This window comes from Cupressus sempervirens, chromosome 6 (assembly GCF_028749045.1).
Source record: "Cupressus sempervirens isolate cs-2001-9-10 chromosome 6, ASM2874904v1, whole genome shotgun sequence".
Lineage (NCBI taxonomy): Eukaryota > Viridiplantae > Streptophyta > Pinopsida > Cupressales > Cupressaceae > Cupressus > Cupressus sempervirens.
Genome location: NC_143123.1, coordinates 214,750,255 through 214,756,254, shown reverse-complemented (window position 1 = coordinate 214,756,254; position 6,000 = coordinate 214,750,255).

The following is a 6,000-nucleotide window of genomic DNA, read 5'->3' as shown; positions in this document are numbered from 1 at the left end:
AGACAAGTTTGGAGTGCTTGGGTGCATGAAAATGCATTAAATTTGATGCCATAGGTATAGCAGTGAGAGATCTGGCTAAAGGAGGCCATGGTTTTATGTAAAATAGTCAAATTAATCATCATACACATGGTGTAGGATCAACTAATAGGTCTTGAAAGTGATTTCTTGGTCAGATTTGAGGAGGCCTTAATTTTTGGTCTCATTTGGTGAGGGTTTCATAAAAAGCACATATAGAGAGTTGATGGGTTCAATCCAATTGAAGAATCCTCACTTTAGGATCATATTAAGATACTTTAATAAGTTTTTTTTTGGGGTATAATTATTCCATATAGTTCCTTTGTAAATGGAGGGGCTTTTATACCTAAAAAGTGGCCCATAGTGTAACAGCAGAGACTTGGTCCAAAATAACCATACCTCATATTTTTATATGTTATAGAGAAGCCAAATGGGTATCCTAATATTCAATTTATTTTTTTGATCTTATGGAAAAATGTGGAGAAAAATGCAAGAGGACAACATTTGAGGGCTCTTTTTATCTTATTTTTGCTTGCTTCACAAGTTTTGTACATAGGGCATTTACCCATGACTTAAAAAAATTTAGACAAGTTATCTTTTCTCTTTTTACATCATCACTTTGGAAAAATGGAAATATTACTAACCTAGTTTGAAAATCAAGTCTATTCTAGTTATCCTATTGAATTATTGTATCTTCTTTCATGCCAGTTACAACTAGATATAAGATTCGCCAAAGAAAGTGACCTAAGGCTATCTTTGACATATCACCTAGAAGAGAGTTAAAATTTTTGGGTTTTAATCTATTTTCTACTACCTTTAGTGAGTATACACCCTCTTTACCTAGATTTGAAAATAGTGTCTCATTGACATTATCTAGAGAGGAGCATGAAAAGAGGATCGAAAAATTCCTATCTAGGATGGTAGAAAAATGGTTACAGCATACAAAATGAGGAAAACAAGCCCATATGGAAGAAGCATGAGAAGTTTTTCAAAGATTTACCAATTAAATTTCTAGACATTGTTCACTTTCACCCCAAAGGTCAAAACACACTAGACATGGTACACAAGATAATGATCCAGATCCATAAATCACTAAGAGATCTTACAATTTCAACAAGATAAATATTAACATAAGCTCATGAAATTGAACTTGGATCAAGAAAAAGATAAATGCTTCATGCACTTATTCTCTCAAGGAGTAAAATTTCCACACAACCTTAATGTTGACAACTTGATTCAAAAAGAGGAACCTTCACCTTTAGAAGTTGTTATGAAACAAATGGAAGAAATGAGGAAGGATATGTTGCACATGAAAAATTAGCAAGAGAAACCTAAGCCATCTTTTTCACTTGAGTCTATATGTCTATTTCCTTTTGATAAATACTTATAAATGTATCCTTTTACTTGTAAGGTTGAATTTTTTAAGTATGAAAAATATGATGGTAGTGGAGACCCTCATGATCACATTAGGGATTTATGTACACTAAGTATGAAATTCTTACATGAACTCACTTATCTCATAAGCCTTTTTTCTAGAAGTCTTAGTGGGAAAGGTATGGAATGGTTCACAAAATTCTCTCCTCCACTTATGTCATTTGATAAAATGGAAAAAGGAATTTTCAACATTATTCCTATGGTATTCAACATGCGATCACTATGCTAGACTTATGCAACATCAAACAACACCAAGAAAAATATTCTATTTCCTTTCTTCAGTGATGGAGGAAGTTTTATTCATAATATCCAAGGAAAATCCATGAAGCTAAAAAGATTAATATATTTATCAACAACCTTGTGCCTTAATTGTAGCATGAACTTAGGAAACAACTATTTTCCAATTCCTTACAAATTGAGGATGTTTTAGTTAAAAAGGGTGAACTCAATTGATAAAGGACAAAACCAACAACAACAATCAAAACAACAATAATGTAAAGGGTAAATCGTACTCATGAAACAAGAAAAAGAATTTGGTAATGATGGTAAAGTGGACACACCCAAACCTAAGGAGCCTAATGTGATCAACTTAACCAATGACATTCAAACTACAAAACAATATGCTTTTCCAAGAATATTGACTCAAACAAATCTAATGACTCTAGTAGAGGTAAACCATCACGGGTTTCCAAATCTAAGCACACTTGTACACCTCTAGGAGACTCACTTGAACTGGTGTTGAATACTTTGATATTGAATAAGATCATTACACTACCATATAACTTAAACCTTATGAACCTAAGGTTAAGGCTAAATTTTGGAATGACAATCACTATTGCATCTATGATAGGAATAAGGGTCATAAGACTAAAAATTATATGAAACTTAAATACCTCATTCAAGATCTCATTGATGATAAGAAATTTGGGGTGGATAGACTCATGACTAATACTGATCATAAGGTTTTCAATGAACCTAGGTACCCAAGCATGAACAATAAGAAAGTTCTAGGAAGAAAAATAGGACGCAAAGATCAACTACATATGATTGAGGCAACTTGTGAGAATATAAACATGATTGGGTCTAAATGGAAAAAGGAAGGCTACAAATCAAACATTAATGAACTACCTATGATTATCCTTAAGGGTGTGGATTCTTCCACACAATCACAACCTTACAATCTTGAGACTAAGAGTGAAAAAACATACTAACCTATGGTCATCCTTAAAGGATTTGACCCCTGAACCCATACATATACTAAAAACTTGAATCTTGTGACTAGGAGTGAACCAAAGATCATACACTTTGGTCTTAATGCTTCCAAATAGAAAACATCTGAAAAATTTATAAGATGGGTTTTATAAGTTTATGATTCAAGAATAAATTTATTTTGGAGTTTATCTAAAATAATTACAAATGACAAAATAAAAAAAAGATAAAAGCATGTTAGTCATAATATCATTATTGGTAACAATATTCCAAATGCAAAGAATTATTTGTTTAAGCTTCTAGCAATGATCAAGTGGCTTACTAAATGGCTTGATGAGTCTTGGAAACTTCTCCCATTATATCCTTGCTTTTTCCAATTTCAACTTTCTGGTTACATGCACACAATCATGACTTTACATCACAAAGAATTCACATTCTAAAATTTTTCATGTTCTTTTATTACATTTTAATCTAAACAACAAATTTTAAATTTTCACTTATTCAAATGAATAATCTGAAAATTGGTCCTGTTAAAGAATCTAATATAAATTCAAATAATGTATCTAGATTCTAAAAAAATCAAAACATAAAATCTATGATTTAAACTTATCTCCTCAATTACACATAGTAACAATACCCACCTTGTCGTGTGGATAGTCTTGGGGGAGAGGTTGCAACATTGTATTTGGATCCAATTGATTACTCTTTCTCTCTCTCCCTCTCTCCCTATTCAATCTAATGAACCAATTGGATCTACTCTACATTTTAATATCTCAAGTATTGCCTCGTGGTCTAACTCATGAACTTTCCAAAGAATCTTACTATGTTGTTTTCCACCATATTTTATCAAGTGGACATTTGATGCAACAACAAGGTTTGAATAATGAAAAATCTTCCTCTCTATTTTCCAATCCTCAAATAAATAAAGTTAGGGTTCTTCATAGAATATCGTCTAAGCCATGTGCCGATTACAACCACCGCATCGATATAGTACTCTAAACCTTCACAATCTATAACCGAGTGATCCAATTTTTATTTGGCTTGGACATAATGACACAAATAATAACTTGTCCCTTCTTTATTGTTTTCAGGTGTAATAACAATAAAAACATGGCCTGTAGTGACAAATGTACAAAATGCGGTCATTAATTTAGAAAATACTTAGGTAAAAGCTATAAAGTTACATATTGAAATTACAAAGATATATAAATATATATATTACCAGGTTGCACTATATCAGACAAGTGGTCAAAGTCAATAGATGAATTCATCTCTACCATTTCTAGTGCTTGTGGGGGACGATAGGTGTCAATTGGGTCCAAAACCTGTATATCCCATTTGTCCACCCATTCAGTTGACTCATAGTCATCCCAATTTTTCTCTACATATGATGGATAATAGCATGCCATTTTTCAAGTGTGGATACTCCATGAATCTACATAAGAGCTTCTAAAAGAGTGCAAATCACTAGATCATATTAGTGTGCAACAATCTTCATATGGTGCAATGTTAGTATTATCTATCAACCAAAAAAATTACCAACCATAGACTCACCTTCCTTACCTAGACCCATTGTAGCGTTACACTACTGGATGATGGATTTTGCATCTATCAATATTGCTCCATCTTTGTACTTTAGTTCTTCATGAGCTAAGGCTCTTTTGATGCATGCACCTGCACCACCATGCTCTCCCTTTCCATGACTAACCTCTATGAAATTCAACATATATTGAATTCTACACAACCTGTGCATCCTACTCAACCAATAGAACATCCATGCATTCTTGAATTGAGATGCACAATTGTCTAACCAAATAATGTGCTGACAATGTGTTATGCTCTTGTTAGCCAAATCTCCATAAAATAGTTGAAAACAACCATGTACAAACTCCATAGAATGTGATCGATCATCGCTGATGTAAAAATGGTACTCCCTCAAAATCTTTCTGTCATCCTCTATACTTGTAGGTGAATGCATGAATGTTATGTGAACAAATATGGAAACCTATTGAGAAGTATAATACTTTGCTTACACCTCATTTTGTGGTTGTAGTGTGTAGTTCTCTATGAAGTCTAGAACCGAAACAATGGTATCCAGTAGAAATGTATCCTTCCACAACTTGAATTGCAAGTCCAGCCATCGAGCTCTATGCATATGCCTTGCATACTCGTAAATAATCTTTTCATAAAAATTTTTCATGAACTCATACACTGAAATCTTTTCAATGAATAAATCACATCTTTTACCCAATTTTCTATCATTTAGAGCATATGCCATTGTCTTAAATTTTCTATAATCTATTATTTCATTTCCAATTGCATGTGTACTATCCATATGTTCACAAGTTGATAAAAATTGTAAAGAACCACAAAATAAGCATGTACCATCCAAGCATGATGTCTTGTAAAATTGTTGGCCATCCTTTATTTCACATAAAACTTTGGATATGAATTCCCTTGAAGATCTTGGTGGCTCATTCATGTCACAATCCTGCAAAACAAACTTAGAATGCAAAAACACACATATATGCCTACAAACATCAAAATAGTTAGAAAATTCAATATGTATCTTACAACAACAAGTTGTGCGTGTGTGATTTATCTTCACATAAAAAGGTTTACCCATACCAAAAAATCTTTGACTTATTCAAATTTGAGGATACATACCAATAAATTTTGCAAAAAATTGTGTCTTAGTTGAGTCCAAAAAATGTTTCGCATGTGGGTCATGATTTTGGCTACCAATCCTCCTTCTTACAACATCTCTTTGATTAGGTGAAACACGCATGTTATTTTTTCAAAAATCTTCGATCAATGATTTCAAAGCTTCACTAATTTCTTTATCCTTTCATAGTAGTCTACTGTGAAATGTCCATAACTCATTTTTTGTTGGATCTTCCAATCGCTCACGCCTTAACATGGCTCTCCTTAGAGTACCTCTACCAAATTTCAATATTTTTTTTGTCTTTCTCATGAGTTGATCTTTCTTCATTTGGGTACTTACTATTGTTGATGTAAGTACTCATCTTGTGATATTACTATCTTTGGTACATGATTTAGAACCCACTTTATCATAAGCACTCATTAGATTCTTTACAATGCTTTTTTCATTTGAATCATCTATCGTTCTTAGCCCAAGAATCTTCATGATAGGCTTAAATTTCAAATTCCTTATCATTTCAACAAATAATTGGCATTGACCTATAATATTTAATTCTTCAAAGAAAAATCTATTGCCAATAGTGGCATGTTGTGATGGTTAAGTTGTTGAGTTGTTATCCTTTCCATCAAGGTTCAAATCTAATGGAGATGAGGTCCCCCGTTTGTGGCCTCACTGGTTCA